Below are 27,925 nucleotides of genomic sequence, written 5' to 3' on the forward strand. Positions count from 1 at the left end.
ACCTCTTCAGAGTGACAAAGAATCAGGTTCCTGAAGTCACCAGAGTCTCTGGAAACCTCCAGAAGGAGGGAGTGGCTCCCTCCCCCTCTGCCACATCTGCCCCTGAGCACCTGCTTCTTTGCAACACTAGCTCCTGGATCCAAGTCCCACCTAGACTCATAAATTGAGGAACATTCTAGGAGAAAGGAGGCTCGCATCCTAGGCAGCCAAAAGACAAAACAAAAATCAACCCAAAAAATAAAAAAATAAAAAGACAAACGTCCGCTACAGCTTGGTCCTGCCCGCCCGCCTCCTTCCACGACCCAGCCCCGCCCCCCTGGGATTCAGTTTATCTGAAAACCGCAGTTACTGTAGCTCTGAGTCATGCCGACCTTGGGTCTACAGATCCACCTGCGTGAATCAAGTCAAAGAAACCAGCTGTTTAATTCAGGAAAAATGAGAGGCACATCTGAGCTTCTGGAGGTCCCCACTCCAGGCAGTTCCTCTGGCAGACAGCCCCAGGCGGCCACCGGCCGGGGTCAGCTAGCTGGCTCCTTCTGTCACAGCAGAGGGCTGAGACACGGGCTGCAGGGCGCACAGGAGGGGCTCCGGCCCCTCCCCTGGTGGTGGAGCAAGGAGCAAAGAGGGGGGTCGGAAGAGTTCCTCCAAGCCTGGCAGTTGTGCAGGCCGAGCGCGGTGGGCGAGCTCGCTCCGCGCGGGTGCGGCTTGGCCCGAGCCCACTGGGAGCCAGAACACCAGCCTTGTCTCCCTCCAGGCGTCATCAGGGCCGTCTTTCTGGGAGGCACCCTGATGGCATCACCAACCTGCTTAAAACTTTAAAGAGTCATAATTAAACATGCCGCCGAGTGAAAGAAGCCAGAAGCAAAGGGCCACAGACTGTCTGATTCACAGGGACGTCCAAAGCAGGGAAAGTCTCAGGGAAGTCCAGGCGCACACGCCGGACACTGGCTAAGCCCGCCCTCCCACCCCTTTTCTCCATGCCCAACCGCCTGCTGGTCCGCAAACGCTGTCCCTCCGTCTCCCGCCCATCCTCTGAGTGCCCACGGCTGCTGTCCGCCGGCCTTCACTCCAGTCCAAATGCCATCATCTCTTCCCAATGACTCGAGCAGCTTTCATTGGCCTCCTCTGCCCTCAGCCCGAGTGATTTCCTCAAGTACCAACCTGGTCCTGCCAAACCCTTCAGGGTACCCCATGCCTCCCACAGGCCCTGCCAGCTGGTCCCACAGGCCCTGCTCCCGGCTCCCTCCCACCACAGGGCCTTTGCACATCTAGTCCATTCCTCTAGTTCATCCTCCAGAGCTCAGCTAAATCATTGGTTTCTCTGGGAAGTCTGAGACACTGTCCTCCCTGCAAGGTCAACTCCCCTGAGCTCCAAGGCCATCTCCTTTGCAGAACCCACCACTGTTAACATTTTACACTTGTTTTTGTCTCCTTCCTATGAGGATGTGAAACCTGCCCCAGTGAGATTGCATCTGATCTCTAATACCACTGCCTCCTTGGCCACCCGGCACAGAACCTACACAGAGTGGGCCATCAACAAACTGCTGAAAGAGAGGAGAAACTCTGTGTGCTGCCCCCGTGCCTCGCGGCCAGGGCACCGCCTGGCCAGGTGACCTTGGGCCCCAAGTGCAGCCGCAGCCTCCCTCAACGTAGGCAGCATTTCAAACAGATGGTCTGTACGTTCCCTCTAAGGTCTAAATCCTGCGGCAGTTTCCCTGTCTCCTTGTGCCTGGTGTGGCTGACGGTGGCACCCAGCAGATCCGCACTTCACAGGTGAGCTGTTTTTACCCCGGGAGCTCTTGGGAATTCCTCCCGATCCCTGCTGTCCCGAATTCCCTCCAAATCAGTCTTGGATGGGAATCCTCTCTCAATTCCCTTTGAGGGATTTTTCCCCTTTTCAGCCCTCTTGCCTGACACCGAGTAGACCCGCTTGGTCTGACGACTCACACTCCTGCGGTTTCTTCCATCCTCGCCTCGTCTTCGATGGCAGTTCCAACAGCAGGTGCCAGAACGCCTGGCTTCATCTTCCGTGGTGCCTCCGCCTCTTTTCTGCGTCAGTCCCTGGGTGCCTCCATTCCGGCCTCCGGGAGAACCGCTCGGTTTGTAGAAGCTGCAGCTTGTGATCGTGCTCTTCAGCAAGGTCCTTCGTGCTGTTCAGGGCTTTTTTGTTGTTGTTGTTGTTTTTTTTTTTTTTTTGATAATCAAATATCTTAACTCCCAAACTCTGTAACTTCCCCTTTTTGGACTTCGTCCTGCAGCTCCTGAAGGTGGCAATGTTTATGTGTGTGTGATATTTAAAACCCTCTCCTGTTTGCCCCGTTAGCTTTACTTCTGCAGATGCTGGTTCTCCTGTTTGCCGGCTCTGGTGTTGTCGTCACACAGGTGCTGGGGAGCCCCGGTTGCCGGGTCAGCGTTGTGGCTGGGACTGCTGTCCCCTCTCCGGCTCAGGTCATGAAGCCTGCCCCCCCGATGACGGGGTAGGGGGCTGGGAGCTGGACGAGTTCCCCTCCTTCCTGCACCCCACCTCTCCGGGCCCAGCACTCACCCTCATGGATCCTGGAGGAGCACACAGCCCTGAGTCAGCAGGGCACACCACCTCCCACCTCTCCCACCCCGATTCTGGGCGGGGGCCCCCGCCCTCACAGTCGTCTTCTCCAGACGTTTCCGGGCTAGTGTTGGTTGCCTGTTTTCTTCACACCTTCCCACCCAGGAACCCCCAAGCTTTCCAGCTCACGAACGGCAAAGCTATCACACACCTATGCTGTTTCTGTCACCATTTCAGGGGAGTCCTGTGAGCAGGAGGAAAGCAAGGCATACGCGGTCTGCACACTTGGTTGGATCTTCTCCGAAGAATGTGCCAGAACCCAATAGACAGGAGGAGACCCCCATGGAGGGTCACATCAGGCGCACGGTGGCAGGAGAGGGGGTTCTCCTCCTCTTCTGGGCCTTTTCAAGGATGGTCTGAGATGCACAGTTGAACTGTTTATTCTTTACCATGGGACTCTCCAACCATGGTTACTTCCAATCCCAGTGAAACTGAGGTCAGGTAAGATACCAGGTCATCAGCGATGGCTGGGCCCCCAAAGCCAGGTCTCCCATTTCTCAAACCTCCTCCTTGCCCTGGACGCCTGCCGTCTATAAGGGCTCAGTTATTAGCATCACCTGGTCTGCTAACAGCCGCCAGGCGTCTAGAAGACCCTCTCTGCAACCCACTGGCTGGGGGAGCAAACTGCCCAACCTTGCCAAGCCTCAGTCTCCTGACCTGCAAACAGGGGTCACAACCGCCTTGCTGGGCATTATGAGGCCCACTGAGGCAACACAGATCAAGGAGGTTTGCACACAGCAGAGGATAATGACCTCAGAGCCACAGTCAGGGCCAGGCACTGCCACCCCAGAGCCACATCCAGGAGCATAGATTCCAGGGCATCCCAGAGTGGAGGCCAAATGGGCGGCTTCGGCATAGAGCCCAGACAGTGGACACCGGCTGGGTGCTGGACTCTACCCTAGAGCAAAGGCTAACAGCAGGGACAGCCCCTATAGCAGAGCTGGGTCTCTGTGGAGCAGGGCAGTGGAGGTGGGCGCCTCCCCAGCCCACCCATGCATGGCAGCTGTGTGGTTTGCATGAGATTGAACCCACTCTGAGCTCCAAGACTGGGTTCTGATGGGTCTAAGCCAGTCACGATAACCTTAACTCCTTTCCCAGAGTTGTTTCCTAAGGCATGAGAAATAACTCCCAGTTAATGCAAGGCATTTCCCTGACCCAACAGTGACTGGCACAGGTTGGTCCAGCCAGAACAAGAGGTAAGACTTCTGTTCACTCAGACCTTTTTCTTGCTCTAACCAACAAAGGATGCACGTGCAAAGCCTGGAACTCCTGCAGCTACTCTGTTGCCATGAGGCAATCCAGCCTGATGACAGCCCCAACACATAGAGGCAGGCTAGAGCAAGAGAACTGCTGAAGTGTGGAACCAGAGACCTGGTTAAACTGCACTCTAAACCCACCTGCACCAATGCTCACCTGCCACCAGACTTTTCAGCTGAGTGAGCCACTTTGAGTGAAGTTTTCTGCTTCCTGTAACAATAGACCCTGAACTGAAAGAGAATCTCAAGAAGACCTGGGTCTGGTAACATGTAATAAGCCCACTCTACCCAGTGTCTCCAGATTTCACCTTGGAAACACTTTTCCTTCTGGGTCTGCCACGTGGTCTGAACCAAGCGATCAATCAACGGCTCCATAAACTATCAGCTGAACAAGAAACTAGGGCCTGATGCAGGACATAGACTTGTCCAAGATCTCTCAGCTTGTTAGTGCCAAAGCCAGGATTCGAACTTGGGCCTTCCGAGCGCCAGGCTGTATGGCATTCATGAACAGGAATTCAGCCAGCTGGCCCACCCACCCTGACCGACTTGAACCGACTGCTAAATTGATACTTTGCAGAACATGTGTGTTTCCAATTGCAGAGCGTTGTCCTGACTTTGAAGCAGCACGCAGCCAACCCCTGATGTGGTGAAGGACGGAGATGGCTGGCCTGGTATGGAGGGATCCCAGAGGACGCTCCGCAGAGGCCCCAGGGCACCCACACCCTGGAAGGAGATCAGAAAGCAGCGTCTCTCCCAAGGCCGCAGGCTGCCGGCTCCCGCACTTGAAAAGGACCCCATATCAATTTCACTTTTTTTCCTTCTTGGTGCCTCCCTGATGAGACGATGTTAGAGATGAAAATAAATAGCTGTGTGGCTGGGGAAGTAGATAAATAGATAAATAAAGAATGGATTTGTTCCAGGAACGCCGGCCCTTTGTTCATCCCAGGAGCTGGAGGAGGGGTGGGTGTCCTTCCAACCACGCTGCCCATCTTCTCACCAAGGTGCTGGGGAGGGCACAGCGGTGAGGCCGGTCCTGTGCCTCACTCGCTCTCAGTCTTCTGGGTTACTCAAGGAATAAGCAGACATCACCCAGTGTTCATATCAGGCAGCGAGGGGCAGGGAAGGAGAAGAGACTGGAGCAGGGTCACGCATTAGAGCTGCGACAGAAAGCAGGTCCATTGGGGCCCAAATACTGTCCTAGGAACCACAAAGAGCTCACGGCTCACTCGGGGACAAAGGGCTCACTCAAATCCAAAGCTGGCATGGCATGATGTGGCCTCAGCCCCGACCCTCAGCAACTTCTCCCCAGACCCCACACTCCAGCCACACTGCCCCCAACACCCTGAACACCAAACCGACACCTTCATCCAGTTGGGACATCTTCCTGGCTCCTAGCATGGCTGGCTCCTCCCACCTTCTTGTCTGGGTTCCCCTGGGGGCTGGATCTCCCTGCTCCCACCCACTCTGTGGTCTGATGCCCATTGGTTGCCTTTACGAACACTGGTGGGAGAGAAGCTGGTGAGACTGTAGCTCAGTGGGACAGTGGATGAATGAATGGTTTGATGGACGAATGGTTTGAAGGACGAATGGTTTTGATGGACGAATGGATAGATGGATGAATAAATGGTTGGATGAATGAATGGATGATCACCCACCTGTCCTCCTACTGCCTGGGGGCTCCTTGGAACGTGGTGTCAGCAGGTCCCAGCCCACCCTGATTCCCAACCATTCGACAGACATTCATGCACTTAAAAATGCATCATCAAACATTTCAGGCAAACATTTTTTTCCATCCAAGTTAGTGGAAGTTTCTATAAGTAACAGCAATCAGTGTTGGTCACTACAATGCTAATTGTGTGAATGTAACATACACGTAGACAATGATATTATTACACACGTACGTAAATACAGGAAAACCGCCCACCGGGCGCGGTACTCTCAGGGCAGTGCTTCCAAGTGTGGCTGCCGGCTCTGGAGACCCGGGTGTGTGATGAATCCCATCAGAGCACCAGCTGGGACCTACGCGCAGGGCTCGCCTCGTTCTGTCTTCTAATCACTGCACTCCTGAGCCCCTAGTGCCAGGGAGGCACCTCAGGGAGACCGAGGACCCCAGGCGGACCCCCTGGTCCAGGGGCCTTTCTAACCCCAAAATCGCACTTTTTCTCTTTGAATGTTGCAAATTAGCAAAACAAAATCAAGATTGTCTGAAGGTGTTTTCTTCAAACAGCATGTAACTTTGCCCATATTGAAGGCTGTATTTAGATTTGAGGTGCTTTACAGAGGGAACTGGCAGAGAGTGCAGGGGTGCTAAAAATCTCCCAGATTCTGAAGCCTGAGGCACCCAGCCGTGCATCCGGTGGGCACGCAGTGAGTTATCACTGAGAGTTCCTGTGTTGTAGAAAAATGTGTTACAGCTCCATGTTACAGCTCAGTTGTGACAGCAACCTGGATCCAGGCGAGAGACCAAGCAGCACTTGGAGAGTTGGAGAACTCAGGTTTATTACACCAGCAGGCCCAGAAGAGTTAACACTCCAAGCTCTGGACCCAGCCCATAGGTTTACACAGGCTTTTAAGCTGCCAGTTGACACTTTGCAACATCATATGTAAATAAGGCATAACGTTGACTAATTAGGAACAAGCTTTGTAGAAATGGACCAATCAGGAGGGAGAGAAATAACCAATCGGGAGTGAGGGAAATGGACCAATCAGGAGTGAGAGAAATAATCAGGAGTGAGCTCCATGCAAATGAAGTACTACAAATGGACCAATCAGAAGTTAAGGAAAAGGACCAATCAGGAGTGACCTCAGGGAACCAATAGAATTATAGGGATAAGTTCCACTTTCCTAGAAGTAAGCCGTTTCAGAGGCAAAAAGTGAGACAGAGTTGCTGGGCCAGGGAAGCGGATGGTGCTGGCAGGAGAGTAGTGGCCCTGCCTAGGGGTCCTGCTGGTCTTTTTTACGGGGCTTCCCACCTCACCCGAGGTTTACCCACAGGGAGCACTTTGTCCCATCTCAGCAGGAAGGCAGTAGTTTGGGGGCACCTCAATCCTCTGGCCCAGAGCCCCCCCTAAAATCAACCCTTCCTGCCCTGACTCTCAGCAGGCAAACCTGCTTCCCTCCTGCCCCCTCCTGCTCCTGTAGAGAAAGGCGCTCGGGTCCCCACATCCCCCATTTCCTCTTTGAGACCCCCACAAAATCTTCCTCCTTCCTTGGCCTGGAGGGCCCCCACCCCAGCAGAGCGGGGCTCCAGTACCCGGGCTCGCAGGGGCGCATTGCCAGCAGACGTGCTGTCTTCAGCCAGGTGGCTCTTAGTGTGAGACTTTGATGAAGGCACAAGGGAAAAGGAGGCAGGCTGGGATCCAGGGACCAGGACTCAAGTCCCTGCTGGGTCAGGGGGACCCAGACTCGAGTTCACCTCTGGCCCCTCTGGCCGAGCAACCACTGGCAGTTCACTCCCGCTGGTGTCCTTGGCTATAAAGCAGAGTGACCAGTGACCAGTGACCCTTGGCAGGGCTGCTGGGCAGGGCTGCGGGCTGTGAGGCAGGGAGTAACCTCTCAGATTACGTCGGAGGCATCCTTTTCAGCTACTTTTTAGGGCTCATCCCAGCACTGCCTTTCCCCACCTCGTCCCCAGCTTTCCCAGGACTGGTTTCTCTAGTCCCCACCACCACCCATCACAGGGCATCATGGGTGATGCACTTGTCTCTGCCCTGTCACTCACAGCTGGCATGGCCATCTGTCCCCTCCAGGGTAAGGACATGTCGCAGTCACATCTGTCTTTCTCTCAGGTCCCCACTCGAGTCTCTCCCAGGAGCTGCTCAGAGCCGGTTTCTGCAAGGAAGGAGTGAGGGGATGCGTGCATGAGTGAGTAAATGCTCTGATTCTTAAAGGAGCCCCAGGTGTAGAAAGAATCCTAGATCATTTCTGCCAAGGGAGAGATGGAGAGTGAAGAGGGTGATGGAGAAGGCCTTCGAATGCTGGTGGAATTCGTGGACACTGGGTTTGCTTTGAGGTGGCGTCCAGGCAGGTGCTAAATCCTCCATCTCAGGGTCAGAGGGTGAATTCTGATTCCTGCCCTCCGGGTCACCTGGGAGGGACAGTCCTAACGTCCCATTCACTTCAGAGACAAACAGAAGCCAAGTCCACATAGTCGAACCCTGGACACGACTGGTCAGTAAAGGTGGTGAGTCAGTGGGCTTCACTCAGCCTTGCAGCACTGACCTGTCTGCTCCCTACATGGTGGTCCCGCCGGCTGCAGGGGCTCCCCTACTCCCACCTGAGCTCAGAGCCTGCAGCTCAGCCCTGGGAGCTGGGAAGGTGGCTAAGACCACATAAGGAAGGGGACCAGCCCCCAGTCCTTGGAGCAGCCCCCCTCATTTTCCCCTGGAGGTCAGAGATATTGAAAGGGTCTGGGGGGTAAGTGAGGAAGACCCTACAGGTGTGCTTGGCCCCTGCTCTTTGAGATGAAACAGTCAGACTAGAGAACTCGGGGAGAGGAGGCAGGATTGGTAGGTACAAGCCAATCAGGAAACCCCCAGGCATCAGAATTCCTGCTGGTGGGCTCTGCCGGGGGCCGCACCACCGGGAGGGGGCAAAGAGGCTCCGAGCCTGCTGCAGCTCCAGCGCCCAGCACCCTGGGGAAGCAGCAGAGCAGCCGCCCCGGCTCCCAGGCAGCCCCCCGGAAGCCCAGCCAGGGGACTGAAGTCCCAGATTGGCTGAGCCCAGGGCCAGGGAGGTGAGGCGCCGGACCAGCCTCAGAGGAGGAAGCCGGGTCCTGACTTCAGCCACCCGCAGCATCTGCTGCCTGGTGAGTCCCACTTGTCCCCAGCCCCAACCCACCATCAGAACCAGCCGGCAGGCCGCATCTGTGTCCAAGACTCCAAGGGCCCCCGGTAGGCAGTGTGGCGTTACCCATGCAAGGTGACCCTCAGGGACTGGATTTGCCACATGGTGTGAAGGAAAGGGCACGTCCGCTGGGTTGGAGGGGGGACGCTTCACTGCGCTGCTTCCTTTGAGATTCTGGAGCCACGTGAATTCATCAGCCATTCAAAAAGTTAAACTTACAGGTTTGCAAAATCCGTACAGATGGACGATTGAGTTAAACAAACAGAAGACCCTTGTGGACGTCTCTGCAAGGCCTGAGTCTTGCCGGGTCCCATTTTAGAACCGCCAACCAGTAGGCAGGAGCCTCAGAACGCAAGGCCCTGCCTGGGAGAAAATGAGGGGCTGGCACGTGAGGGGCCCCAAGGCCTGGAGCCGCCCTGGAAAGGATGTAGAAGGCGGGCAGGCAGGCTCTCTGCCTCTGGGGGACCCTGTGTGTCTGCACATCCCTCACCCTGACTGCGCCAGCTCCCTGAGACTGGAGCCCCCTCCCGCAGGGACATGACAGCTCCGTCTCAGACAGAAAACAGCTCGGCTGGAGCAACACCGGACTGGAGTCTCATAGAATGGACTGGAAGCCAGGGTAACCCCCTGCCCAGCCTCCACCAACAAATAAAAAGAATTGATCGGAAAGAGAGGCCTTTTTTTAAGCGCTGGCAGCCAGCTTCCTCCCTCTTTCCAGGGACCCAGCTCCCCTTCTGGGAAGCCAGCAGCTCACCCTGAAAGGAAAACTGCAGGCAGCCGCCCCAGCCCTGAGCTGGAGCCCAGGCGTCGGCCTGGCAGGGGGGCCCGGCAGCCCGGCTGCCCAACCCCGCGTCCCGGGCAGCTCCGTGGGAATCCCCTGGGGGCAGAGAGGGCCAGCGGAAGAGGCTGCTGGGTGCAAGGCAGGCTTTCTCTGGTTCCCATAGACTATCCCCTCAGGATTACCCAACCGAGCTCATCGGGCAAACCCATCTGGCCTCCGAGTAGGAAAATACCGCTCCTGTGATGCAATGCTTTGCAGACACTAAAGAAGTGTCTCTGGGGCCCAAGCCCCGCCCCCACTGCCCCCTCCCCCACCTGCCCCCTTCTCCCGCCCACTTTCTCCCGAACCACAACACACACACACACACCACCGGAGCCACCGTGCATGCGGGACAGTCTGCAGCCCAGAGCGCTGGGATAACTTCGCCGGGGGAGACCTCGCCTGCCAAACCCTGCCCCAGGCATAGCCCGGCCCCAACAGAAATCACGGGGAAAACCTGCGTCAGGTGACACCCCTACCACCGTGCTCCAGCACAGGAGCCGACGGGCGGGGGTGGGAGGTGGGGTGGTCCGCTCAGGAGACGCTCATCTCCTAGAAACAGTTCTCAGGGCTTTGGTCTTACAAGTGAGTCGTGGAATCACATAATCAGGGATAGGAAAGGCAGTTTTGCCCGGGCCTCAACGCGAACCAGAACATTCCACTTTTAGGTTCATGGAATAATTACACCTTGGTTTTCCAGGTGAGGAAACTGAGGCCCAGAGAGGCAAAGTGATTCCTGCCCAGGCGTCCAGGAAGTGGGGGCCAGGCGGCAGGAGGACCAGGGTTTCCTGGCCGCGGTACCACATTGGAAATACGCTGAAAGCGTCCTTTGGTGACCAAATGGGACCGGCCAGGAGGAGAGAGAGCCACCTGGACTCCAGAGGAGGTGGGACCTGCTTAGGGCGCTGGCAGGGGAGCGGACCGATGGCTAACCTGGAGAGAGAAGGAAGGAGCTCCAGAGATGGAGGGGAGGGCCTCCAGATCCCGGGTGAGGAGTGAGGGCGGGGGCCTGCTAGACCGCTCTGTGCTGAAAACCGCTGGGATCAGGGTTCATTTTTCCATGCATCTCAACTCACAGCCACACCCTGAGAACAGGGTTCTCATGGAGCCACGCTGCCTGACCCATCATGCACACCTCTCACTATTCTGCTGAGACCCCCCCCACCCCGGCACCAGCACCACCCAGCTCCCCCCAGCCAGAGCTGCGGAGGCCAGAGCGCAGACGCGGGTCTGCTAACGACCCGCAGACTTTCCTCCCTGCTGTCGCTCTGCAGAAGAAATTGCTCCCAACAGCAGGGGAGAGGATGTTTGGACACCCTAAGAACCCCCTCGAAACTCCAGGGTCCTGGATTTCAAGCTGAGCTCAGTCCTTCTGGTGTTCAAGTTCATTCCATGTTGGCAAAACTCAACTTCCTGTTTACAAGGGGGCGAGCGGGGTGTGGCTGCGAGGAAAGCCTTCTGAGAGATTCCAAAGGCGGCTCAGACACCAGGGCTTCTAAAGCACGTGCATGAATTCAGTACAGATGAATCAGAAACACGAGGGTTACATTCCCCTTGGAATACACCCAGGTTTCATAATTAAACGAAAAATAACTTGGCAAATAGACGTGGAGTTTTGCTGAACCCAAAACATTTGAAAAGATGTTTGACTAATCCCAACGCTGGGTGTGGCCAGTCCTTTCTGCAAAAGGGCAGCGTTTACGGGGAGCAACTGCGGGCCACGCGCTAGAAACCCACAAGGCCCGCGGGCGTCCGCTGCTGTCCCCTCCCCTTGAACGTCTAGTGATCAAGTTCACCTAGGGAGGGAGGGGGATCTTTCCAAAGACCCCAGCTGACCACCCCACTGGGAGAGAGTTCTTGATTTTCCAGTTCAGAAACATCAGCAGTGTCTACTGGGGAGCTAATCCTGCAGGACTTTTAAAGAACAATTTTGGAAGATTAAACTTCAAGCCTCAAAGACTTTGGATTAACAACAATGGAAAAAAACCCGAAAAACAAAAATAAAAACTTCCCGAGCAACAGTGCTATCACTGTGTAAACGAGGCCGATCCTCGTTGTCAGAAGGGTTCCAAGAAGACCTCGAGGGCACAGTCTGAAATATCACAATGGTTTCCAGGAAATTCCCTGCCAGTATCTGCAGCCCGGAGAGAACGAGCTGCCCTGGTCCCATTTCTGGGGCAAAGGCATCTCTCCACTCTGCGCTGGCCGCCAGCCGCGCCGTGTCTGTGCCTTTGCTCAGCACCTCCCTCCCTGGAGCCTCGTCTCTTCCTGCTGCCTGCAGGCGGCCAGGGATGGTTTGAACGGTTTCCCACGCTCCCTTCCCACCATGCCTCTGGGCTCAGGGTGCCATCTCTGCCACGTTTTTTAAGGTAGGTTTTTTTGAACTACCTGGTCACCAGCACTGCACACCCATATGCCCACAGGCACCAGCTCAGCAGACATGCTATGGCTGACTGTGTGCCAGAGACACTTGGACGGAAAGACACAGGCCCGGGTCCTTGAGCAACACACAGCTGGCGGGGACCAACCCAACAGATCATTACAAACCACTGTAAGAAGTGGTGTGTACTCATTTGCCATCCACCCACCCACCCATCCATCCATCCACCCACCCATCCATCCATCCACCCACCCATCCATCCATCCATCCACCCACTCACCCACCTATTCATCTATCCAATAATATTTATCAAGAAATAAATTAGTTTCCCAAAAGTAAATAAAATAACAGATTTTTCCTCACAGTTCTGGAAACCGGAAGTCCAAAACCAAGGTGCTGGCTGAGCCGTGCTCCTTTTGAAGGCTCGGCGGGGAGGACCCTTCTTGCCTCTGAGCGTCGGTGGTTGTTGGCAACCTTCAGTGTTACTCCAGTTGCAGCAGCATCACTCCAGTCTCTGCCTCCATAATCACATTGCTCTCTCCCTGTGTGTCTGGGACCAGATATTCCTTTCCTAACACGGACACAAGTTGTAATGGACTGAGGACCCACCTTCCTCCATTCTGTCCTCACCTTTACTTATTAGGATCTGCAACCACCTGATTTCCAAACAGGGTCAACTTCTGAGGTTCTGGGAGGGACATGCATTTGTGGGGAACACTATTCAACCCAGTACAAGAATGTTCTAGAAGCAGTGTTCAGGTCTCTGTCTCCATGGAGCTTGCATTTCTGGTAGAGAGAGAGATTTAAAAATAAATAAATAAACATTTAGTAGAATGTCCAGCAGACACAAGGACCATGAAGAGAAGTAACCAGGGAAGGGGGATCCAGCGCCTTGGCGTTGCCACTGCCTACAGCTCAGACAGGCCTCCTGAGGTGACAACTGCAGAGGGGGAGCCGAGTGACTATCGTGGGGTGGGGGAGACTGCTCGGGCAGAGGGAGAACCATGTAAACAGTCTGAATCAGAAATGTGCACGGATTCCCCAGGGGCCAGCAAGGGGGCCAGCGACTGGCATGGATGGAGCTGCTGGAGGACCAGGGATGGGTGGCAGGCTGGCCCCGCCAAAGCCCAGAGCGCATGCACCTTCCTGGCCACACCAGGGACTTGGGACTTACACGTGGGTTTCAGGGAGCTTTATCTCCATTCTCTTGTTTCAGTCTCAAAATAATCCTGCGAGCGCGGGTATGATGGTCCTGCCCGGAAATGTAGGTATCAAATCGGTGCACTGGAAGCGAGCTCCAGCCCAGCACTGAGACGGGTGCAGGGCCCGTGAGGGCTGCCCTGTGACCTCCCGCGCTCTCTCTCCTGCCAGCAAACAGCGGGGCTGCCCTGCCCCACCTGCGTGAAGTTAGGCGTGGCCATGTGACTTGCTTCCACCAAAAGAATGAGACAGGCATGACACATGCCAATCTCAGGTGGCGGCTCTAATAAGAGCCAGAGTGCGCTGTGCCACGGCGGCCACCGGGTCAGCTGTGTCCAGGGGCGGAGCCAGCAGGGCTCTGGAGCAGGGCCCCGCGTCCCAGGATGGGCGTGCGCGCAGCCAGGAATGACTTGCGTCTCTAACTTGCTTATTTCCACAGCATCCCCGACCCTGTCCTAATGGATAGAGAAAGGCACTGCTAGTCACCCTCCCGTCATCCCTTCTCCTCCCGCCCTCACAGGAAGAACTCCAGGACCACTCTGAGCCGTGGTGCGCTCCATGTCCTCGCTCCTAGGAGCGGCCCGGCCACGCAGGTCTGGACAAGGAAGAGCCACACTGTGTGGAACTTTTGGGAAAGAGCTTTAAAAGACACATCACATTCTCAGCACAGGAAGCACATGGGATGCTGGAGGTGGGAGCTGTTCACGAGAACGGCTGAGGAAGAGGCCAAAGATCCCTGAGTCGTGATGGGCGGGCGGTGGCTCCTGCAGCCTCGCACCCTGAGGTCCTGCCTCCAAGCTTCAGTGCGGGGCTGGGCACTCACGCTGAAGCCAGACTGTCCAGCTTCAAATCCTGCCCCCACCACCTGCCAGCTCTGTGAACTTGGCCCAAAAACGTACCCTCAGTGTCCTTATCTGAAAAAAAAAAATGGAATGAGGTAGTTATGAGGGCAACACATTACCCCGAAGCTGTCGTGAGAATTAAATTCAGTACCACACGCGGAGCGCTCGGGGCAGCGCTCAGCACGGAGGAGCCCCTGCGGAAGTGTTAGCTGCTGCCGTTCGGTTGTCACACGAGACAAAAGCTAATTTCCTACTTTGTCAGGCCACTATACAGCAGATTCTCTGTTAAGCATGGCTGAAACTATTCTTACTTGAACTATCAGTGTTTGTGCAGACAAATGTCAACTGGTTTACCGACAGAGGTTTTCATTTTTTAAAATTCATTTTAACAGTGGTTTCTCGCTGTCTCTGTTCCACCTCCAGAGACTGGGACTGAGATACACAGTTAGTTCCACGGGCTGTCACCGGAGAAGGACAACTTCTGCGATATACCGCGTTTTGTCGCCGCTGGTGCTGCAAATAAACGGATTTCCTCTGGTGCCTGGTCCCCTCCTGCATGCTTCCAGTTTGGGAAGTTTCCAGCTCCTGTCCTGAGCCTCTGGCTTCCCCCAGGGCAGTGGTGGCCAGGGTGAAACAGACAAGAGCCACGCGTTTGCATCCTGGCTCTGCTCTTGAATGGTAGCATGATGTTGGGTCCAAGGAGGGGGTTGATTACACTCCTAAAAAGGATACGTTGAAGCCCTCAGCCCTCATACCTGTGGATGCGGCGTTATTTGGAAATAAAGTCTTGGAAGATGTGCTCTAGTTAAGATGAGGTCTTATGGGATTAGCATGGGCCCCAAATGCAAATACTGGTGTTCTTATAAGAAGAAGGAAATTTGGGGACACATGGAAGGAAGCCCTGAGAAGACAGAGGCAGAGGCTGGAGGGATGTGGCTACAAACCAAGGAGCATCAAGGACTGCTGGCGGCCACCAGAAGCTGAGAGAGACGCATGAGCTTCCAGAAGGAAGCAACCTCACCGACATTTTGATTTTGGATTTCTGGCCTCCAGATCCATGAGAGAATACATTTCTGTTGTTCTAAGCCATCCAGTTTCTTGGTACCTTCTTACAGCAGCTCCAGGAAACCCATGCAGGACCCCGTATCGTCGTCTGTAGAGGAACAGTAACACCCTGTTCAGCACCACCCTGGAGGCCTCCTCAAGCACCACCCCAAGGGGACAGCAGCCTGCGTCATCTACCAGGGCTGGCAGCTGTCCTGGTCCAGGTCCTGCATCAGCATCACCCGGAAGCTTGTTAGGAATGCCCCACAGGTACCCACTGAGCCAGAATCTTTGAGACGAGATCCCCAAGAAGTTCCTCTGTACAGTAAAGCTTGAGAAGCACTCCTCTAGAAGGCAGAGCCCAAGGCAGGACCCCAGAACTGATTCTTGATGAGCAAGGTGCAAGGTAGGGTGGCAGGAGTGAAAGGAAAGGGCGTGAAGCAAGGCCAGGTGCCCAGGGCAGGTGGGCCTGGTGCAGAAACACACCAGATGTCTGGGCAGGAACCACACCTGGAAGTGGCTCCCATCTCTCGTTTCCCACTCCTCAAAGTCTACCCCACGGTGGGGGTGGGAGACGATTAGGAGCAACTTACTCAGTGTGCACAGGTTTCCTCTGAGGATGAAGATAGTGGTGGTGGCTACGCAGTGTTGTGGATATACGGCAGGCCTCTGAACTGCTTACTTTAAAATGGTTGGTTTTATGCTCTGTGAATTTACAAAGTTCACCCCATGGGATATTAACCTCTCTGGCACTTCTGGGTGGCCTCGTCAGACGTCTCCCTCCAGAGAGCCATCAGGATGCCTGACTCCTACAACCTGCGGTGTGGAGTTTGGGTACCACCAGGAAGAGAAAGGAGGTGGTGGAGAAACTCTGAAAAGGCACAGGATAGAACCCCTTGTTGGATGATGATTTTCTTATTTTCATCATTCTTCTCTGCAAACATTACACCAGCTTTGGAGGGGGTCTGGCCAGGCTCAGGTACCCAGGACCATTCTCACCCACCTAGGGGAAAGCAGACCACCCGGAGAAAAAGAACTGTCTACACACCTGCGAGAAAGGTAGCAAATGTCCCTTCCCATCCAGCCCCAGGGGGCCTTTGTGTTACCGCATTGCAGCGCGGGGTTAGCCACACCATCCTAAACCGAAGGACCCTGCAGGAGAGTCTGGGTGGCAGTGGAGGCAGGACTCCTATGGATACGAAGAGTTCCCATGTGTAAAACTAGGGAAGCACGTGGGCTTTGGAGTCAGAAGCCCTTGGTTCAAGTCTTGTCTGCCACTCTCTGCGTGGGTCGCCTTGGGCAGGTCACCTGGCTGTTCTGAGTTTCAACTTCTCTTTGAAATGGAATTGGTATCCACATAAACAGGGCTGTTGGAGGGAACGGCAGTAGATGCAACTTCAAACTCAGCCTCAAAAAATTCCTATTAAGTTTCCAGGAAAATTAATAGCTCACAGTAAAAAAATTATAAAACACTAGAATAAAAGTCAGCAGAAATAAACAATGGTAGGATCAAACCTATAAAGATTTCAAACTTGAAATTATCAAACATAAGAAATAATACAAATATGTTTAATATGTTTAAAGAAATAAAAGAGAAGATTGAAAGGTAATTGGGGGAAAAAAACTGTAAATAACAACCAAGGAGACTTGAAAAAGTATGTAGAGAATTTCTAGAAAAAATATAGTTAATAAAATTAAAAGTTTTTTGAACGTTGAGTAGCTATTTTCATTTCAAACAAGGCAGACTTTGGAGCAGAGAAAGTATTCAGCATAAAAAGGGACGTTACATAATGATTAAAAAAAAACAAAGGACCAATTAACCATTAACGTAACAACCCTAAATGTGTAAGCACCTAACAGCAGAGCTTCAAAACACACAAAGCAAAAACTTATGGAACTGAAAAAGGGAAGTAGGTAAGTCCACAGAATTGAAGGCTTCAACACTCCTCTCTCAACAATTGAACTAATAGAAAATCAGCAGGGATAGAAAGAACTAAAAAATACCATTAAAATCTAAATCTGATAGACATTTAGAACATTCTACCCTATGGAGCAGAAAATATTATTTTCAAGGTCACATTCACCATGACAGATCATATCTTGGATCATAAAACAAATCTTAACAAATTTATAAGAATTTAAATCATACAAAGTTTTTCCTACCATGCAATTAAACTGAAAAGATAAGAGAAAAACACCCAAGCATTTGGAAATTGAACAGCATGCTTCAAAATAATCAATGAATAAAAAAGAAAGTCTCAATGAAAAGTAGAAAACATTTTAAACTGAACAAAAATTAAAATACAACATATAAAAATTTGTGAGATTCACCTAGAGCAGTGCTGAGAAGGAAATTTATAGTATTAAATACTTATATAAGAAAGATCTCAAATTAACATCTAAGCTTTTTCTCCTAAGCAACTAGAAAAGGAACGGCAAAGTAAACCCAAAGGAAGCAGGAGAAAGGAAATAATTAGGACAAGAACTAGAAATCAATGAATTTTAACACAGAAAAGCAAAAGAAAAAAAGCAATAAAACCAAAGAAAAGAGAAATAAAATTGATGATGCTTTAGCAAGACAAAGAAAAAGAAGACTCCATAGACATCAAAAGTCTAACAAAGGAACACTATGAACAATCCTACTTACATAAATTCCAGCTCTTAGATGAAATAAATTCCTCAAAAGCGGCAAACTACCAGAATTCATCCAAGAGGAAACAGATAACTTGAATAGCCTTATAATTATTAAATATAATTATTAATTCACATTTTAAGTTTTTTTCCCCAAAACTAAACCCCCAGACCTAGATGACTTCACTGGCTAATTCTACCAAATATCTAAAGAAGAAATAACACCAATTACACACAATATGTCCCAAAAAATAAAACAGGAGAGACTGCTTCTCAACACAGTTTATAAGGTTAGAATTGCCCCAATACCAAAACTAAACAAAGACTGTACAAAATAAGGAAAATGGGAAAATATTAGCAAGTAGAGTTCAGGAATATACAAAAATAATAATACACCACCACTCAGTAGGGTTTATCCTGGGAATTCAAGGCTAGTTCAATACTTAAAAAGCAGTCAATGGAATCTACTGTATCAACATTCTAAAAAGAATAACTGCATGATCATTTCAAGTGATACAGAAAAAACATTTGACAAATTCAGCATCTATTCATGATAAAATTCTCAGCAAACCTCAAAGAGAAGGGAACTTCCTTAATCTGACAAAGGGCAGCTACAAAAATTCTACAACCAGTATCACACTGTACAGGGCACAACTTTCTCCAAAAGGTTGTGTACAAGACAAAGACATCTACTCTCACCACTTCTATTCAACATCATAGTAGAAATCTTGGCCATTACAATAGGCAAACCAAAAGAAATAAGAGGCATACAGACTGGAAAGAAAGAAATAAAACTGTCCCTATTCTCAGACAGCATGGCCACCTACATAGAAAATCCCGAGAAATTTACAGCAACAACAACAACAGAAACCCGTAGAACTATTAACTGTTTAGCAAGGTCATAAGATACAAGGTCAATCCACAAAAACCAATCATATTTCTAATTATTAGCAATGCACAACTGAACACTAAAAAATTTTAAACAATATGATTTATAGTAACTCCTAAAAAAGATAAACACTTAGGTACAAATATAAGAAAATGTACATCATCATTATGCTGTAAACTGTGAAATGGGGATGAAAGAAAGAAATAAAAACATCTAAATAAATAGAGAAATGACTTGTTCATGAATTGGAACACAATAAAGGTGTCAATTCTTCCAAATTGATCTATAGATTTAATGCAATTCCAAACAAGATCCTAGCATGACTTTTGTAGATACAGGCAAATTTATTCTAATACTTACATGAAAGGCAAAAGAAATAAAAAGGTAAAAAAAAACTTTAAAAACAAGAATAAAGTTGGAGGACTTGTATTACCCAATTTCAAGATACACTACAAAACTACAGTAATCAAGACAATGTGGTATTGGCCAAAGATTGGTGACATAGATCAATGGAACAGAACAGAAATCCCAGAAATACACCCACATAAAATATGACCAAATGATTTTTAACGAAGGTGCAAAAACATCCAATGGAGAAAGGACAGTCTTTTCGACGAGTGGTGCATAACATCCACATGCAAAAAGATAAAGTTCAAAACAAAACTTCATACTTTATCCAAAAGTTAACTCAAAGTGGATTGTAGACCACATAATACACAAAACACATTTCATAAAACTATTTCATAAAATACATTTCATAAACATTTCATAAAATTTTGACATCTTCACCAAAAAAAAAAAAAAGAGAACCTCTTTGTGACTCAGTTAGGCAAGGAGTTCCTAGACGTGACACCGAATGCATAATCATAAGAGAAAAAGATGAAACATTGGAATTCAGTAAAAGCAGAAACATTTGCTCTGAGGACGATAGTCTTTAAAAAATGAAATGACAAACTACATATTGAGAAAAAATATTGGCAAATCATATGTCCAACAAAGGACTTGTATCCAGAATATATGAAGAACTTTCAAAGCCCAAGAGTAAGAAAACAAACAAGTAAATTAAAATATGTGCTCAAGGCTTCAACAGTCACTTCACCAAGGAGGGTTATACAGATGGCAAGTAAGTGCATAAAAGTTACTCAACACCACCTGCCACTAAAGGAATACAGACTAAAACCATGATGATGAACACTCTGGTTTCTCTTCAGCCCATGTACATCTTTTGCCTTTTAAAACCGCAATGCGATATCTCTACACACCTATAAGAAGAATTAAGATTAAAAAATATGATATTAAGGGCTGACAAGGGTGTCGAGCAATTGAAATTTTCACATGTTGTTTGTGAGAATGCAAAATGATACAGCCAACCTGAAAACATTTTGAGCAGCTTCTTACAAAGTCAAACATACACTTAACCATACAATCCAGTAATCCCGCTCTTGGGTATTTATCCTAGAGAATAGAAAAGTTATGTGCACACAAAAATTACATGCAAATGTTTACCGCAGCTCTTCTCGTGATTGCCAAACCTGGAAACAACTAAAATGTCCTTCAGCAGGGGAATGGATGAACGAACTCTGGGACGTCCAGACAATGGATACTGGGTCAGCAATAAAAAGGAAGGGCTTGCAATAATTTCAGTGGTTCTCAAAGATATTATGGTGAGTTAAAGAAGCTAGTCTAAAAACATTATCTACTGTACGGTTTCATTTATAGAGCATTCTATAAGTGACAAAATTAGAGCAATGGAGAACAGATCAGGGTAGGGACAGACCATGATCATAAAGGAATAGCATGAGGGAGTCATGGCGGGTGACGGACTGTTCTGAGTCCTGACTGCGGTAGTGGTCACGTGAATCTACATGTGTTAAAATTCACAGAACTGTACCTCCTCCCCAATAAAAGTAATTTTAAAAATAAAAAATAGAAATGTATGAAAGTATTAAACAACTTATTTGACATAGGTGAAGAAAGACTTAAAAATAAACAAATAAATAATTTTTTTAAAAAAGAAAGACTTAGTGAAGAAATTATCCAGAATGCAGCACAGAGAAAGGAAACAGAAATACGAAAGAATCCAATAAAAGGCACAGAGGAAAGAGTGAGAAAGTCTAACATTCTGCTTAATTGGGGATCAAAGGAAGACAACAGAAGGAATGGAGAAGACAGAATATTCAAAGAGATAATGGCTTTTGGAAAACACAACAAGAAAAGTAAAATAAACTCACAGCAGATACATCATAGTAATATGTCAGCACAGCAAATTCTAAAAGTATCCAAAGAGAAAGATCATTTACAAAAGACCAATCATTTTATTAGCCATTGTCTTCTTGATGACAAAAATGAAAGTCAGAAGTGAGTAGTGCTGTAAACTGTATAATCCCTAAACAGGTCGACTTATGAATCCCCAGAACCTACGAACATGTGACCTTACATGGATGGTAAAAGGAACTTTTTAGGTATGATTAGGTTACAGATCTTGAGCTGGGGAGATTATCCTGGATTATCTTAGCAGGTCCAATGTATTCAAAAGTGTCGAAGGAGGCGGAAGGAGCTGTGACTACGGACTAGAAGGCAGAGATAGGAGTGATGCAGCCACAAATCATGGAATACCAGCAGCCCCTAGAACCTGGAAGAGTCAAAGAGTGCATTCTCTCCTAGCACCTCCAGAAGGAGCATGTCCCTGCTAACACCTTGATTTTAGCCCGATGAGCCTCATTTCAGACATCTGACCACTAGAACTACATAAGAGATAAGTGCGTGTTGTTTTAAGCCACTAAAACAATTTGTTACGGCAGCAATGGGAAACTAATACAAATATCGTCACTGTATTAAGAGAACCTAACTGTCAAACCTAGAATTTTATACCTGGAAAAACTATCTTTCAAGGACATGAACTAAGTAAAGACATTTTCAGATAATTAAAAATTGAGAGAGTTTAAAATCAAGATACCCTTGATGGAAGGAAGTTCTACAAGATGAACTTCAAGCAGAAGAAAAATTATTCCAGAAGTTAAGATTTGGGATACAATAAGAAAGACTGAGCAAGTGGGTAAATTCTAAACATGTGGGTAAATTTAATCAAATGTTGACTACATGAAATAACAACAACATCTAATTTTGGGAGGGGGATGTGGAAAAAACTAAAATACTGCATAATAATAGCACATGAATTGGAAGGTGTGATTAAAATGAAGGATGAGCTGAGCTCTTTGTATTATTTGGGAGGAAGATAAAGTTTCTGTTATCTGTTATACTGTTTAATGGAGACCTTCCCAAATGTAAGGACACAGAAAGAATGTAAATCAAAGAATGGAAAAGTATATACCCTGATCTCAATGCCCTTAAATTAGAAATCAGTAGCAAAAAGATAACCAGGGAGAAAAAAAAAAAAACATGTGTTTACAAATTAGAAAGCATGCATCTAAAGGACTCACAGGGCAAGGAAAAAACAGAGTGGAATTTTTAAAATACCTAGAACTGCTGAATTTAAAAAAAAAAAAGATTCCATTATCACAAATTATCAAGTGGAGCATGACTGACTGTGTCTCTTCCAAATTTATATGTTGAAGCCCTAATCCGCAACATGATGATATTTGGAGACCAGCTTTTGGGAGGTAAATAGGTTTAGGTGAGACAATGAGGGTGGAGCCCCAAGATGGGATTTACACCCTTATAAGAAGGGGAAGAAGCCAGAGCTCTTTCCTTCTCCACCAAGCTAGGACACAGCAAGAAGGCTGCCACCTACAAATCAGGGGGAAAACTTTCACCAGGAACCAAATTTGCTGGCACCTTGATCTTGGACCTCTAGCCTCCAGAACTGTGAGAAATACATTTCTTTTATTTAAGCCACTCATCTATGGCATTTTGTTATGTGAGCTAATCATGACATGGTATCTGCAATACTTAAACGGAAATTTAGAGTCCCAAATATTTAGTAATAAGTCACATTCAAGTTGCATTTATCTCAGTGATACAAGATTCGTTTTTAAAAAATCTATTAATGTAATTTACCACATAACTGACCAAAGGAGAAAAATAAAATGATTGTTTTAATAAATGCAAAAAATAAGCATTCAATAAAATTCAATATCCAATCGTGGTTTAAAAAAAATCTTAGCAAAATAGGAATAGAAGGGAACTTCTTTAATCTGATAAACAGCATCTATCAAAAACACCTCAGATAATCATCATACTTAATGGAGAAATGCTGATCAAGTATCATACACATCTATATAACATCAAACTTGAGGTCATAACCTATGCAATAAGACGTGAAAAAGAAATATAAAGGAAGAAAGGTAGAGAGAAAATTATTACTAGTCACAGATGAAAATATTGTCTACGTGAAAAACCCAAACATAACCTGTAGAAATTACTAATAAGAAAGTTAAATAGGTGTGGACACAAAACCAATACACAAAATTCAAATGCATTCCTATAAAGCAGCAACAACTTATTATAAAACACAGATCTTACAGGTGCCGTTTATAATAGCAACAAAAACAAACAAAAATGATATATACATATACTTAAATAACCCAGGAGTAAATATAATAAAAATGTATCTATATGTGGCATGTTTTAGATAAAAGACTCAATGTCATAAAGGTGTTATTTCTCCTCAAAAGTGTGTATAGGTTCAATGCAGTTCTGGGACAAGACAAAATGATACTTAATGCTTCTTTAATGTGTTTCAGTGACATTTGGTCATTTTAACCATAAAGGGATTTTTATACATCTGCCTTGGGACCCTGAACAAGGGCCGAGTTTCCTCACTTGAGGAACAAAAGGATAGGAACTGATGACTTTTAAGTCTCTTCCTTCGCTGAAATCCCAGGATCTCTGTGGCTCTCAGGAGGCGAGCCTGAGACATACAACGGTTCTCTGTTGTCCCTCCTCTGCACTGCCCACCTGAGAGAAAGGAAGCAATAAGCCAGGCTGGGAATGGGTCTGAAACTCCACCCCGAAACCTTGATTTCTAACAGGAGGAAAATGCAAGCAAATCACGACATGTCCGGAACATTATGTAATCATTGCAAATGGCTTTTAAGAGATTACATAAACATGGAAATATTCATGACAGGTTAAGTGGGGGGAAATTGCACATATACTGTAATTACAATTCTAATGCAAAGACGAGCTCCAGGATGCCAGGATGCCCTGGACTGCTAGTTTCACCTGAAGACATGTTTTGGTTGGCCTCCTCTTTATTTTTAATTCTCATTGTTGGATAACATTTAAAAGTCTGGGGATTTCACATAAATGTCTAGATTTCTAGGGGTTTTTTTGTAATATGTAAAGATCAGGCAACACTGGGCCAAGTTCCCACATGGCAAAGAGTGGCAGGAGCTGCACTGGGTGCCCCTCAGAAGCCACCTCATGCTGTCTTGCTGGCCAACTCCCTGCCTTCCCTCATTCCACGTGAGTGTATGATACCTGAATTGTGATGTGTTTCCATGTTTCATTCATGCTCTTCCCTTTGCCTGAAACACCCTTCCATTTTTCTCACCTGGCAAGCTCTTGACCATTCTTGAAGCCTGAGCACAAGGGGCATTTCTGCCAGGACATCTGGCCTCCACCATGCTTTTCCTACAGGAGATACAAAACTCCTTTCATGTGAGGCAGTTCTTGTCACAGCCAGACCTAGGGATTCTTACTTTTAAAACAAATTCATTGAGATAAAATTCATATATCACACAGCTCCCCATTTAAAAGCATACAATTCAATGGCTTTTGGTGTATTTGCTGAGTTGCACATCCTTCATCACTGTGAATTTTAGAACATTCTGTGGATCCATCATCCGTTGATGGACACTGGGCCTGTTTTCACTTCTTGACGATTGTCATCATGCTGCTGTGGACGTATACATATAGGCTTTTGTGAGAACACGTGGTTTCATTTCTCTTCGGACTACATCCAGGAGTAGAAGAGCTGGGTCATATGACGACTCTACGTTTAACTGTTTGAGGACAGCACCTCCCTTCACACTCCCACCAATGGCACACGAGGGTTCCAATTTCTCCACATCCTTGTCAACACTTGTGATTATCCATTTTTATGATTCTAGCTGTCCTGACAGGGGTGAAGTAATCACTTGCATTTGCTTTACATTTCCCTGATGGCTAATAGGACCCTTCCATGTTGCTGCAAATGGCATTATTTCATTTTTTATGGCTGAGTAATATTCCATTGTATATATACACCACATCTTCTTTATCCAGCCACCTGTCAATGGACATTTAGGTTGTTTCCATGTCTTGGCTTTTGTATATAGTGCTGCTATGAACACTGGGGTGCATGTGTTTTTTCGAATTAGAGTTTTCTCTGGATATATGCCCAGGAATGGGATTGCTGGATCATATGGTAAGTCTATTCTTAGTTTTTTAAGGAAACTCCATACTGTTTTCCATGGTGACTGCACCAATTTACATTCCCGCCAACAGTGTAGGAGGGTTCCCTTTTCTCCACACCCTCTCCAGCATTTATTATTCATAGACTTTTTAATGATGGCCACTCTGACTGGTATAGGTGATACCTCATTGTAGTTTTGATTTGCATTTCTCTAATAATTAGCAATATTTTAATATGCATGTTTTAATACGCCTGTTGGCCACATGAAAGGATGTCTTCTTTGGAGAAATGTCTATTTAGGTCTCCTGCCCATTTTTGGATTGGATTGTTTGGGGGTTTTTTATATTAAGCTAGGACGCCAGAATTTTAAAGCAGCACAGGGCTTGGTCCTGGTCCTGTCTGTGTCTGAGGAAGCAGGGTATGGTTCTGAGAGCTCTTGCCGAGGCTGAGATGCCCGTGTTATGAAGGAACCTAACACCTCTTGCTCTGACAAAGTCAGAAAAGCACCACGTGGAGGTCCAGCTTCCCTTCCTGTAGGCACTCAAGAACTTGATAGGATAGTTCCACCTGCGCAGCCACTGTCCCCCTCATTCTCCAGCTGGAGGACCCTGGAGGCAGAGATGTGCCCAGTTTCCTGTGGTTTGCCAGGCTGGGGGGCAGCCCATTTCTAGGAAGAGACAGACCCACCCCTGGAAATCGTCTGCCAAGCTGGTTCTGGGGCACTGAGTTGACCCGATGACCATTTGTTGTCCAAATTCTACACTCGCCAGTGGGTTCTCTGAAAGCTGGTCTCCGTGGCCATGGGCCCAGGAGGCCCGAGGAGGAGGACTCCTAGCAGAGGAGCGGAGGGTGCCCGGCCCTCCCCTCCCTCTGGTCTGCGCGCTCCCAGGGCTGTCCTGGGGCAATCATTCCACAAATGCCCAAGGGAGAAAATAAATGATTTTCCTGCTGTCTGTTAAGGAACACGCTTGCAAATCGGTGGAGGGCTTAGCTATGCACTTTAATCTCAGCTTTCAACTCGCTCACCCAGCCGCTCTGCCCGCCAGCAACGGGGGCCCCCGGGATCCTCGTGAACCCCCCCAGAATATTTTGACAGGCGTGACTCACAAACGTCTCTTTGCTTGAAATCCTTTATGCTCATTCTGATTACGTGTTATTAAAATAAGTACAGTGAGAGGCTTGGCATCTATTTTAATCAACGGTTTGAAGTCCTGTAAATAAGTTTGATGTTCTGAACAATGCATTACTTTTCACATAAATGATTCAAATGTAATTATTCTGGCCATCCAACTCAAAATGCAGTTTGAACCTTTGTTTTGAGGGTTTTTTCCCCAAACATGTTGAGCCTTATCTTACTCTCTTGCTTTTATTTTAAAAATAACAATGCTTTTCCTGGCAGTTTCCATCTTATAGCAAATCAAATCGCTCCAGTAGAGCGTCAACAAAGGGCCCCGGCACAATTACCCTCAGAAAAAACGTGTGCGGTCAGTTAACCTGATCCATAGGGAACCAGTATCAGGTGAAGCTCTGTGCAAACTCTGGCAGAAACACGGTAAGCAAGAGCCATGTGTTTCCTGACTATGAGAGCCAGGACCCTGGCTCTGGGACTCCCAGATGGTTGAGTTGTCCTTGTCCTCGAGAAATAAATGATCTATATAGATGGCCAATAGACACACGAAAAAAATGCTCAGTATCGCTAATTATTAGAGAGATGCAAATCAAAACTACAACGAGCAACCTAAATATCCATTAACAGATGACTCGATAAAGAAGATGTGTTATATATATACAATGGAATACTACTCAGCCATAAAAAAGAATAAAATAATTCCTTTTGCAGCAGCATGGATGGACCTGGAGATAGTCATTCTAAGTGATGTAAGCCAGAAAGAGAAAGAAAAATACCATATGAGATCACTTATATGTGGAATCTAAAAAAAAATGACACAAATAAATTTATTTACAAAACAGAGGCAGACTCACAGACATAGAAAACAAACTTATGGTTACAAGGAGGGGAAGAAGGGGAGGGATAAATTGGAAGTTCAAGATTTACAGGTACTAACTACTATATATAAAACAGATAAACAGCAGGTCCTCCTGTATTGCACAGTGAACTATATTCAATATCTCATAATAACCTATAATGAAAAAGAGTAAGAAAAGTAATCTATACGTATATGTATAACTGAATCACTGTGCTGTACACCAGAAACTAACACAACACTGTAAATCAACTACACTTCAGTTTGAAAAAAGAAAGCAAGCAAGCTCTAATGGGGAAGATCGCCAAGGAAGTCCATGAGGGCACGTGCTGAGAGGTGCCGCCTCTGCCTGCGCGCGTGCCCGGGGCGGCGGTGCTGTTAACTGGGGTGGACGCAACAGGGGAGGGGAGGCCCTCCCACGAGAGGCTGCTCCAACTGTCCGTCTCCCCTCTGGAGAGGGCTTCTGGCAGGCTGAGGTGTCCTGGTTGGCTCTGCTTTGTTTTTTTTTTTTTGCCAGCATATTCCCAGGTATTAGAACAGTGCCAGGGGTCTTTTAGGTAATATATAGATGAATGAATGAATGAATGAATGAGAGTTTGCCACCAAAAAACAAGGAAGAAGGAAGAGGACCTACCCAACAGAGGAAGCTGCATGTGCTGAGACAAAAACCAGGTAGAAGATGGGACTGCGAGGGGCCAGGATGCACATGCAGGGGCTCAGAAGGGGCTGGGAGGCAGGGCTCTGTGCTCAGGGCCGGGGTAGCGGGCTTATAGCCTTCATCCTCCCCCACGAGGCCAACAGTTTCCAAACCTGCATTTAGCTGTGGAACCGTCTTCAGGAAAAGCTTCCCAAGTACTACGAGCAACAGGAGAAAAAACACTGGGGGGAGGGCGTAGCTCAGTGGTAGAGTGTGTGCTTAGCATGCACGAGGTCCTGGGTTCAGTCCCCAGTCCCTCCACTTAAAAAATAAATAAACCTAATTACCTCCCACCTCATGCAAAAACATACATAAATAAAGAGAGAGAGAGAGAGAGAGAAATAGTTAAATGAGACTTCATCAGAAAGAAAAC

General features: G+C 48.1%; 1 long non-coding RNA gene across 1 annotated transcript; it reads right to left on the reverse strand.

Annotated features, from left to right (window-relative positions):
- Positions 1-6,677: 6,677 nt before the first annotated feature.
- LOC116666644 lies at positions 6,678-9,041 on the reverse strand. The gene is made up of 3 exons (XR_004323575.1): positions 8,926-9,041; positions 7,583-7,692; positions 6,678-7,394 (listed from the first exon to the last, which is right to left on the reverse strand). It is a non-coding gene; the product is annotated as an uncharacterized LOC116666644 (long non-coding RNA).
- Between the last annotated feature and the right edge of the window lie 18,884 nt (positions 9,042-27,925).

Source organism: Camelus ferus, chromosome 10 (assembly GCF_009834535.1).
Source record: "Camelus ferus isolate YT-003-E chromosome 10, BCGSAC_Cfer_1.0, whole genome shotgun sequence".
NCBI lineage: Eukaryota > Metazoa > Chordata > Mammalia > Artiodactyla > Camelidae > Camelus > Camelus ferus.